The sequence below is a fragment of the Camelus dromedarius genome, chromosome 9, assembly GCF_036321535.1.
Source record: "Camelus dromedarius isolate mCamDro1 chromosome 9, mCamDro1.pat, whole genome shotgun sequence".
Lineage (NCBI taxonomy): Eukaryota > Metazoa > Chordata > Mammalia > Artiodactyla > Camelidae > Camelus > Camelus dromedarius.
Genome location: NC_087444.1, coordinates 42,794,265 through 42,805,853, shown reverse-complemented (window position 1 = coordinate 42,805,853; position 11,589 = coordinate 42,794,265). Strand labels below are relative to the sequence as shown.

The window sequence follows — 11,589 nt, the reverse complement described above, 5'->3', positions numbered from 1 at the left end:
ACAGACGCACTGGACAGCGGCTGTTTATCTGGTTCTCTTGCTCTCCTGCCGTATTCCTCACTGGTGTGTTCTTAAGGACTAACTCAGCACCTGGAAGAGGGGGCACCACATGAATATTTTTAAAATGAATAATGAAAAGTGAGTAAGTAAAAACAGATTTCCTTTATTTACTTCCTGATCCTATCCTATGTATACACTGGACTCTACCAGTCCCAACCGAATAGAGTTCTCTTTAAGCAGGTCAAGTCCTTTCAGACCTTCTTGGTATTCTTTATACGTGAGTGAATCTCACTGCCTTGTTTTCCTAGAAACTTTCTATTCCAAGTAACTTGCTTGTACATCCTGACCTTTTCTGAGAAGACACGCTCAACATTCAAAGAAGTGATCATTCCCTCATGTCCTTCCCTAATACTTTGTTCCTTTCTCTGTTCTGGCAGGAACTACTTTTAGGGGGTTGCTAGCTTACTCCTCTGCCAGCTCATGAGGAAGTGGAAACTCTGATGAACTGGTGTTATAGAGTAATCTGTTTAATGTGGATTCTAGGCAACACTAACCTTTATTGGAACACCATACCCCAAAATACATCTTACTGTTTCAAAATTTTTTTTAATCTTGCTTGATAGGTCACCATTTCTTTGTAGGATTTGGGAAACAAGGAGTTAGCTAGAATGATAAGGTTGCAGAATTCTAAGCATCTCACAAAAGTCTTAGCTCATCACCTCCTTTTTAGTTAAACCTTACCCCAAGAGACACTTAACCTCCTTTTTTCACTAAATGGTTCAAGTGTCCAGCTCACTTGACCTGCTGCTTTAATTTGTATTTAATCACTTGGAGTCCTCATTTTGGACAACTGTTTACAGTTTATATGATAATATTCTCAACTAAGATTATGATTTCCTATGAATGAAACATGGACTGCAACTAAAAAAGTACATTTTCTATCAGGTGCAGATTTCAAAGAAGAGAGAGTTGCAATTAATTCTGAGACATGGAGTCGACTGTTACTGTGGTCAGTTGAGTATGAAATAGAGCATTTCAAAGAAGCCTGTAAAAGAAATGCATTTAAAAAAATTCTTTAATCCTGTTGTCCTGGAACCTATCCTTCTCCCTTATCTCCATCTACTTATTTACTGTGGATGCTAAAATATTAGTAGACATTTTCTTTTGTAGGAATTTATTTTGAGGAAAGTGTAATATAATATGTAATAGGAATTAAGGAGGTGTTTTCAGTGTTATGCTAGATAATTTGAGGAGAAAAAATTTCAGAGAACGAAGCAAGTGCAGGAGAGAAGTAGAAATAACATATGAAAAGATAGCCCTTCCTAGTTTCCCCAAAGTCATTGTGTCCATTAATAAAGCCCCCTTTTAGCCCAAGCAATTTAAATTTTACCTAGTGTTATTGCAAATAAGAGTCCCAACTGAGAAAAAAAAATTCAAAGTCATATTCTGGCATTTGAAGAAAATGAAGGCTTTGTATGAATATATAAGGACATAATTTGACCAGAATATTATCTTACTTCTTTCTGTTCTGCATCCTTTCTGTGACTGTGATAAGGAAGCTGGTCTTATATTTAGACAGAGACTTAGCTCTGGCCAAGAAATGTGTTAATTCTTTATTTACAGACAAGCAAGTAAGCTCCTACCAATGAGTTCTTCAAGTCACTGACATCCACTTCCAGGATTGTACCTTGAAATTAATAAATATAGAGAATAAGGTATAATTACAATGCACCCTGATATTATGGGGAATAATTTTAGGATGAAAGGATGAAACTGCACTATCAGATTTTGAATACTGAGAATCTGTTGAAGTTACTGATGGCTCCTCTAGGAAACATAGCATGATAACAGTGTATATGTTACAAGATATTTTATTTCATATGTTTCTCTAAAACTCCTCTGTGAAGTTGTCCAAACCTAACTAGACACATATTCATAGTTTCACATTCTCCAGTCTCCTGTCTCCTATCTCAGATGTGTATCATGGTTTTTACAGGATAAACTATTTTGAGGCTATTTGTGTACTGTGAAGATGGTTTCCTACTTTGCTAGTCTCCATTATTTCTGAGCTCTTGTTTTTTGTATTGTGTGATAATCTACTTACGTGTTCACTTAGTCATTTTTGTGTAACTACACAGAAGTAGTGTTGCTTTTGGTAGTAATAGCTAACGTTTATTGAGGGATCACTGTATCCTAGGTAGTCTTCCAAAACCTGCTGGCGTATTATTCTATTTAATTCTCACAAGCCAGGAAGAGGTAGGTACCTCTAATATCACCTCCATTTTAGAAATTAGAAAAATGAGGCACAGTGAATTAATCAACTTCCCTGAGGTCACATAGCTGGTCAGTGTCAGCCAGGAAATAAATTAACAATCTGTGGGACCCTACACTCTACACTTCTCATGGTAGAAAGGTCAGAGGATTCAAAGACCGGAGGCTGAGTCCTGATTCATGGCAGCTGTTAGCTCATCCCCTGTGTGACTGGTGCAGTGAGATCTACCTCATTAAGACGTGGAGATTTAATAGGCGACATCGCTTACCTACCTATGTGAGAAGTGCATAGAAATTGATCAGTACAGTTTTATTGGTTCTGACATTTACATCAAAGGTTCTCAATTTGAGGTTCCTGGTAAATGAGACTCAAATGTTATATGTATTCATATCTATGCTGTTTTTTATGAATAGATGGTCTGAGTTTGTATGATATTATCTAAGGGATCCCCTGTACCAAAAGAGATATAAATGAGATAAATATCTAATTGTAAACCAGGAGGTCTTTGAGAATGAAAGGAACTATGATTATTAATTATACTGAGGCAACAGGTCCAAGCCAGGAAGTATGGTCACTCCATAAATAACGAATGGAAATATACATGTCTGGCTTTCAGTTTTCTTTTATATACAAATGAAGAGGTCAAACTGAATTATTCCAAAGGGCCTTTCTAGTTCTGAGGTTAGATGACTTTTTTTTTTCCAGTTAAATTTAAATCTAACTGGCTCCATATGCCAGTCAGATCACTTAAGACTGCCTCTTGTCATCTGTCATTTGAGAGAATAAATCACATTTACTATTACATTTAGCTAAAATATGATTAGGAAGGCAAATGTGCAGTGACAAGAGAGAAAAAATCAAAATGTAAATCCAAATATAAATACAATTTGGATTATTCAGTTATATATCACTGAGGATGTCGCATTCATCCATTTGCATGAAGAATTATGGGATGACTCTTCAAAGTTTTCTTTAAAGTCCTGAATAGCAGAATCCTCAAGCAGAGTAGAAATATGCAGACATCCAGGAAGATTCAGATTGCCAGTCCCCCCTTTGAACTCTGAGTGTAGTATGATTTGACAAGTCTGCACTTGGAGTAAAACAGAATCACAGTGGCACTGACACACCAGGGGTCTTTCAGTGGGCAAGTGTGTTTAATGACAAAACAGACTAGGGATCCCAACTGCTGTGGTGGATTATATAGGGGTACCATTGCCATGTGGGTGACTGATGAGATTCTGTTGGTATCCATCTTTACCTGGGGTCTGTGTCCTCTTTAAATATACCTTCACGCTCTTACGGGGCTTAGAGTCTATGGTAAGTACGAACACACAGACCAGTGACTGGAACCAAATAATTGTTCAGAATATATTTGTTAGACTGAAGGAATTAAAAATGCAATTCCAAAGAAAAATTTTAAAAGAGGAATAGTGCTAACTACACTCTTTGTGTGAGGTTTTGTGCTAACATTTGTCATTAAACATAATAAAATATTACAGGTGAAGGTTTGATTCAGTACATGCCCCCAGAAAGCCATGCTATCTTTCTTTTTAAATTGCGGTAAAATAATAAATATCCAAATTATCATTTTAGCCATTTTAAAGTGTGCAGTTCAGTGGTGTTAAATACACTCAAAATGTTACGAAACCATCACTACTACCTAGTTCCAGAACATTTTCATCACCCCAAATGGAAACCCTGTACCCATTAAATAGTCACTCCCAGTCCTCCCGTCTCCCAGCTCCTGGCAACCACAAATCTACTCTTTATCTCTATACCTTTGCCTGTTGATATTTCTTATAAGTGGAATAATACGATTTATGTCCTCTTATGCCTGGCTTCTTTCACTTAGCATACTGTTTTCAAGCTTAATCTATGTTGTAGCATTTAATTCCTTTTTATGATTGAATAATATTCCATTTTATGAGTGTACCACATTTTGTTTATTCATTCATCCTTTGATGGATATTTGGGTTGTTTCCACATTTTGACTGTTGGAAACAGTGCTACTATTAACACTTGTATATAAGTTTTTGTTTGAACTCTTGTTTTCAAATCTTTTGGGTATACACCTAGCAGCAGAATTGTTGGGTCATATGGTAAATCCACTTAACCTGTTGAGACACTGTCATTTGTTGCCTGTTTAACTAATTAATACATGAATTATCTGTAATATTACAACTACCAATTCATGTTCCATTATTTAGAGTTGCTGCTGGAATCAAGTATCCTGTTTTCTAGTTTATTGGCATTTAGGTGAGGCCACATGACTAACTCTTGCCAGTAGAATCCGAGTGGAAGGGATGTGTGTAGGGCCAAGACCATAAGAACGTAGGTGTGCCTTCTTTAGTCTGTCTCCCTTTTTCTAGCTTGATATGGATGCGCATAGCAACCTTGAAGGTCATGTGTGGACACGAGTGGAGGGGCCAGATGAGGAGGGGCTTGGTCTCGTTATTGAAGGATTCTGCCCTTGAACAAAAGTACTGTTTTTAAATTTTACATGAGTAACAAACTTTTATCTTCCATGAGCCATGGCATATCCTAGGGTTTATTTAATTCAATAGCTAGTTTTATCTTAGATAATGCAAACTTTCAGTTGAAGATAAGAAAATCACCTCCTCTCCATCCTCAGCTTATCCTTTCTGCCTTCAATTGTTAATGCTTCGTTGAGAAACTGGGAGAAGAAGGTTAGGAAACATATCAAAGTGTGGTTCTTAAGGGGTACACAGATTGTTGTCAGACACAACTTGCGGAGAAGTAAATTCTAGGTGTGTTATCATAGGATGTGCATCAATGCAAAACTTCTTGATCTTTTTTTCTGAAGCTAAAAGTAGAAGAATGCTGATGGAGTTTGGTGGAGATTGATATAGGATGGGAGGATTGGGTGGAGGGGAGGATTGGGTGGAGGGGAGGCTTGAGAGCGCACTGGGGTCAGAATATGGAGGGTTCTAGTTACCACAGTGCGAAGGTGATACTTTTCCCCATGAGTGATGGGGAAATTTGGTGTTCTAACTTGGTCATGTTTATAATTTTGATGAAATTTCAGAAGTATTAACTATTTTTGATGGCCAAGAAGAAACTCTTCCTGTGGCAACAGCATTTCGTGGGTTGGTCCTGAAGTACCATAAAGAAAAGCAGAGGCCACAGATGAGCAGAACCACATAATCTGTTATTGGCACAAGTTCAGTTTTGCTCGAAGGGCTTTCACAGAGGATGCTCGGACAGGGCTTACCTCACCAATTCTCAAGTAAGGAGTGAAACTATACACAGGCGAGGGTGGAGAGCACATTTTCTGGGGACACTGGAGAAATTAACCTGGAACCTTTCTTTTGCCCTGGGATGTTTGCTTCTATCAATGTTTTGGGTTGGAGAGATTTTGGATATCTTGTTGCACGCTGCTCCAAATAGGCCACAGTGAGACTTTGTGGCGCCATGGGGTAGATATCAAACATCATAAATTACCTGCTTGTGTCCCTGCCTCTATGCCAACATGTCTCTAGTCCTGAACTAGGTTAGTCTAACTTGCCCAGCAAAAGATGCCAGTGTGAAGCTTCTTGTTTATCCAAAGCTGCTCTGAATTCAGTGTCATCTCTCAGAGAAAGAATCAGGTTTGCCTGAGATCTTGATCCTTTTTGTAATTGTTAGCAGACCTTAATATGGTTCATATATTTAACAAAAATATTTCAGTGTGATAAACCTACATATTATGTTCTTTATCAGTTTAGGGGTAGGATATGATATTCCTTATTTAATGAATATCTTACACTTTTTTCCCAATGGTAATGTTTACCAATTCTCTTATCATAATGGTTTAACTTCTTGATTATGAAACTTCCAGTTGGACTTTACGAAGGCATTACTTGCTTTCGTTAATGAGACAACATGCAGTTTCCTTTTTTCCCTTTTTGAAATGCATCCTTAAAAACACTATTTATTTTGCCTTAGAAACTGTTTGTCCTTTATTTTTCCAACAGAAATATTTGGGGTTTAATTAAAACCATCAAAAATGCCATTAAAAGATCATTAGTAAAAACACCTGCTGCCATTATTACAGAGCACTGTTTTCCCTAGAGCCCAAAGGAACTCTCAATCTGTGGAAATGCATATGTCACGTGCTTTATAGAGCTGTGGTGCTGGATTTTTGCCTGGGTTTGGAAATTTTCATCCACTCATCTGTTGGACAGTGCGAGAAGTGCCAGCACTCAAGTGAACCAAGTACCTTTACACTTTCTGAATAAACATGAGCTCCAGATTCAGGCTCTAGTACTAGAATTTCACCTTTAACTTTAAATCAGGAGCAGGAGATGCCGAATGAGGTACAGGGATCATCTTCACTCACCATTGCACTCCTGCCATATCAAAACAATTCCAAATCTCTGTTTTCTGCAGCACATTTGTAATTTACCACTGGAAGGAGCTAGAGTAAAGATCTTGAAAGCATCCACCGTAACTGGGTGGCCGTGTGGTTAAAAATGGCATAGAGGAAAATGATGAGGGGAAAGAAAAAGAAAAAGGAAAAACTGGCCTTACCGTCTGAAGGGCAGAGGCTCAGATTTGAAATTCCACGGCACTGAGATATGCAAGACCATTTAAAAATTTGAAATGTGGTTCTTGTGTGAAAGTCGTAAGACAATAGCTTGAAAGTCTGTCATTTCCTTTTATTTTGCTTGCATCAAAGATTCGAAAGGGAAGCAGTAAAGAGATAGAGAGGAGTCGGAGACCATTACTCTCTCTGAGAGACTACTTAGATCTTTACAAAGAAGAGATCTCAGAAAAAAGATCTGCTACAAATATTTAACTCTTTATGGGCCAAACTTCACAATCTTCCCAGTTCAAATAGAGATGAAATTTATTTGGCTCAACTGAAAAACTTTTTCTGAGTCAAAACATTTGCGGTCACTAATAATTCAGTTAAGTGTGAGAGTACTGGTAAAGGTTTAAAGTCAGACTGATTCCAAAAATATTATCATCTACTCTTTTTTTTTTTCCCTGAAAAAGAAACAAACAAGAGAGATATTCAGTAATAAATCCTAGAGGCTTCCTCTATAGTCAGAAATTTCTTCCCAGCTTCTAAGTTAATACATCTATTTGGTTCTGTCCTCATTGATAAAAGGTAAAAGAATTAGTTTAAGTAAAGAAGAGTTAGTGACAGTCCACACTTATTATCTCTGGACAAAGGTTTTGATCAAAGCATTAGTAGAAGTGGACAATGGGTAAATTTTGACTTACACTGGCAAATATATAGTTCAAATTATCGATAATATCCAAAAAATTCAGATCAGAATTCTTTGTTCCCGGTGATTGGCATGACAGAAAATTGTCCAGAAAGAGTCCAGACTAGATATTACTGTGAGTCCTGAGAGTGTCTCCATGATGAAGTAGACAGAGGCTGGTGGTCAAGGATGTTCAGTCTTTCAGACATCATTCTATCAAGGTACACCATTTATTTCAATAATAATTTAAAAAATCAAGTCAGTTCTTTAATATTCAAATCTTATCGCCATGATCTTCTGGTAAATGATCGACTTTCCGGTAGAACCTGCATTTCTAAAAATGAATCTTGATCTACAAGTGTGGTGTTTAACTTTATGCATCAGTTTGCATTGGGATGCCCCACTAGTTGGTAAATCCTTATGTCTGGGTGTGTCTGTGACGACGTTAGCACTGGAATTCATGAATCAAGTGCAGCCGATGGCCCTCCCCGGTATGGGTGGGCACCATCCAATTTGTTGAGCGTCTGCATAAAACGAAACAGCAGAGGAAAGGCGAATTCCCTCTCTCTCTGCTTGAGCTGATATGTTCATTTTCTCCTGCCCTCAGACATCAGTGATCCTGGTTCTCAGGCCTTTGGGCTCAGACTGAAGTGCACCACTGGTTTCCTGGTTCTTTAGCTTGGAGACAGCAAATTGTGAACTTCTCCGCCTCCATAACCACGTAAGTCGATTCCTGTTAATAGATCTCCTTTTATGTATATCTGTATGTATCCTATTAGTTCTGTTTCTCTGGAGAACCCTGACTAATACAACAAGGGAGGGAAGGAGAGAAGGAGAGAGAGAGATTGATTTCATGTGAGGGAATTGATTCAGATTTGCCTTCTCTTTGAGAGTCATGATTTTTCTTTAGTACATGATCACTCCTAGAATTTTGTTGGTTAATTTTATTGAACTCATCCATCTCCAAAATTATTTGCTCTCAGAAACATTAAAAACTTTCCTGTATAACATACTTTGAAAAATGTTTCATCACAAAGTAACTCCTAGGATTTACCTTCTATGGGCCAATGAAAGATAGCCGTTAAAAAAAAAAAAATGCATGTATACACACATCCACACACAGGTTGTGTTACATACTTTGGCTGACAGCTGCATGCTTCATTGTCGCTCAAAAACAGCGTCTTTTTTTGAGGGGGAGTAGGTTATTCGTTTTGTTTTTCAATGCTTGTTCTTTAATATAGAGTCCACAGATTTTAAAGAATGTTATTTTGAGCAGAAGGAACAATATAATAAGGAATACTTATTCTACCACATTTCTGAAAGAATTGATAAAGATGTTGACAGTTAAACAGTAAAGCAGAGGGGGAGCTCTTCGGTGTCTGTGTCTTCTTGCATATTGATTTTGAGCATAGTTCTCTAGAAACCGCACCGGTATAGCTTTCTGATTTCGCAATTGGAATATAGTCCCTCTTACCTCCTTTTCACAGTCACTTTTCAAATTTTTCAGTCCTGACTTTTATGGTTAAAATAGGTAAATGTCACAGTCAGCAAAAACTAGTATCATTCTTTCATTTCACCTTTATTAAAGTTAACACAGATGGTTTATTATCTTAGCAAAAGCAAAAATTCTGATATTCCATTTGAATTTATTAATCCACTGATGGTCTAGACCATTTGTATAAAATACCGACCACTTTGCATCTGTCATCATATCGATCTTTCGGATTTACTTACCTAATCTTCTGGCTTATTGAATGATCATTACCTGTCAAGAATCTTCAGCCAGTCACAAGCTGGGCCAAAGATAGACTTTTCCAATAAAAGATAACTATTTTTCAGTGAAGGGTTTGTGAGCTGTGACATCCCTCTACTGGAATCCTAATCTGTAATTGGATGTGTAAGGGAAAATATGAAAGTCTCTATCATGAAAAATAAAGCAAACTGGGGAAAAAAAAAGGTGAAGATCTAGTCATTAAGTGCCAGTGATCTAAAGTAGCAGCTATCAGACCATATATCAAAATTGAGTTTTGACTTTTGCTTTAGAAGAAAGGTCTTTTTGAGCATTACTTTTTCATTATGCTCTTTTTATTGGTCATGGTTCTAAGCAGTACTCATGGAACTTTTTCCTGTTTCAAAGCACTTGGAAATAATTTCTAGTGGTGCTTTTCCAGAAGAATAACCCCTTTTTTGTGTATGCTTAAATGTTTGAATTGTTTCTCATTTCACTCCAGAATGGATGCGTAACAATTTGCCAATCTAAATATCCAAAGGATCCCTCAAAAGTGGCAAATCATAACAAAACCTTAAAACACTAATTCATAGAAAGAATGTTTCCGTGAAATCATGGAGACCAACTGTCATTAAATTCAGCCCAGTGGAAACACACCTTCTAAAAGAGTCATCATTCTAATGAGTATATTATCTTTTGAGAAGAATGTGAATTTCTGTATTTTGGAAGTCAGATTCCAGGGTGTACCAAACAAAGCAAAATAAGAATAAACCTATATATTGACACAGAGTTCCTGGAAATGGAAATGCCTATGTGTTCTGTGGAAATAATTCTAGAATGGTACCAAGAGCACTGAACTCTGTTCCTAGGTTGCTGTGGGCCTTTTACAAATCCCTTCATAATTCTGTGTTTTCAGGTTCAAACAGCAAAAGAAGAGGTCAGATGGTCTATAAAGAGAAAGTTCTTTATAGAGCTCCTGTAGGATATATCTAATTAGTGGGCCTTTGTTTGTGGTCATAGCAGTGGGGCATAGGAGTAGAATGGCATTTTAATGTAACAGTATAATCAAGCCCCAAACATCTTGGAGTTTCTTTTTCATGCTCACATACTCTGGGAGCCAACGAGACCACTGTTTAAATTTAGAAAGTAACCTAAAATTAACCCCTTTAGATTCTGAATCATCTCTAGTGTGCTGATATGCGTATGTCAATGTATCTCCCCAAATGTCCTCATTTTTTCTTACAAACTAGTCTCCACACCAGGACATTTACATAAAGTATCTTGATGGGAGTCAGTCAACAGGCATAAGTCATACATGACGTTTCTCCAGGATACCATGTTTTCCAAATACTGGAAAGTGACACTAAAGAAATAAACAGTTTTGAGTATTTGCCCTTGGACTTTTCTAAGAGTCATTTTGAAAGGATGAGGGCAGTGCAGCAAAGTGGATGTGGTTGACTATATACCTTGATTGATCAGTGTGGCCAAATTTACTTTTAAAAAATGCTTAATGAGTAAGTGGCCGTGACTTTTTTTTAAAATTTAAAACTTACTTTTTCCGAGCAGTTTTAGGTTCATGGCAAAACTGTGAGGAAGGTGTAGGCCATACAGCTCCTTCTCACACACATGCCTCACCTCCCCCTTTAGCAGCATCCCCACCAGAGTGACAACATTATGTTACAATTGATGAGTACACCTTGATATGTCATTATCACTCAAGAGTCCAGAGTTTACTTCAGGGTTTATTCTGGGTGTTGTACATTCCATAGATTATGGCTTGATAGTTCATTTCTTTTTAGCACTGAGTAATATTCCATTGTTTGGATGTCCCACAGTTTACCTATCTGTTCACCTACTGAAGGACATCTTGGTGCATCCAACTTTTGGCAATTATGAATAAAGTGAATATGAACATCCATGTGTAGGTTATATGTGGATCTAAATTTTCAACTTTTTTGGTTGAGCATGATTGGTGGATTGTATGGCAAGATATATTGAGTTTTGTAAGAATCAACCAAAGTGTCTTTCAAAGTGCTTGTACCATTTTGCATTCTCTCTGGCAATAAATGAGAGTTCTGTTGCTGTACATGCTCATCAGCATTCGGTGTTGTCAGTGTTCCAGAGCTTGGCCATTCTAATAGCTGTAGTGGTGGCTCATTGTTATTTTGATGTGCATTTCCCTGATGACTTGTGGTTGGAGCATCTTTACTCATTTAATTATACTCTGAGGGCATATTTGAAAATTATGACACTAAGTAATGAATTTAATCCTAAATGAACAAGAATAACTGCAGTTGGGAGTGGTGTTTGCTTTAGAATTCTCCAGATTTGTCTTACGTTATTACGTATGCAGGTATCCCTTGGAGATATTGTGA

The 11,589-nt window shown here is 37.3% G+C and overlaps 1 long non-coding RNA gene across 1 annotated transcript in view; it reads left to right on the top strand.

The window, feature by feature from the left end:
- Positions 1 to 8,081: 8,081 nt before the first annotated feature.
- Positions 8,082 to 11,589, top strand: part of LOC135322169 (uncharacterized) — a 407,093-nt gene continuing 403,585 nt past the window's right edge. Inside the window, exon 1 of the long non-coding RNA XR_010382536.1 lies at positions 8,082 to 8,206. This is a non-coding gene — a long non-coding RNA (uncharacterized LOC135322169). The remainder of the gene's footprint in view (positions 8,207 to 11,589) is intronic.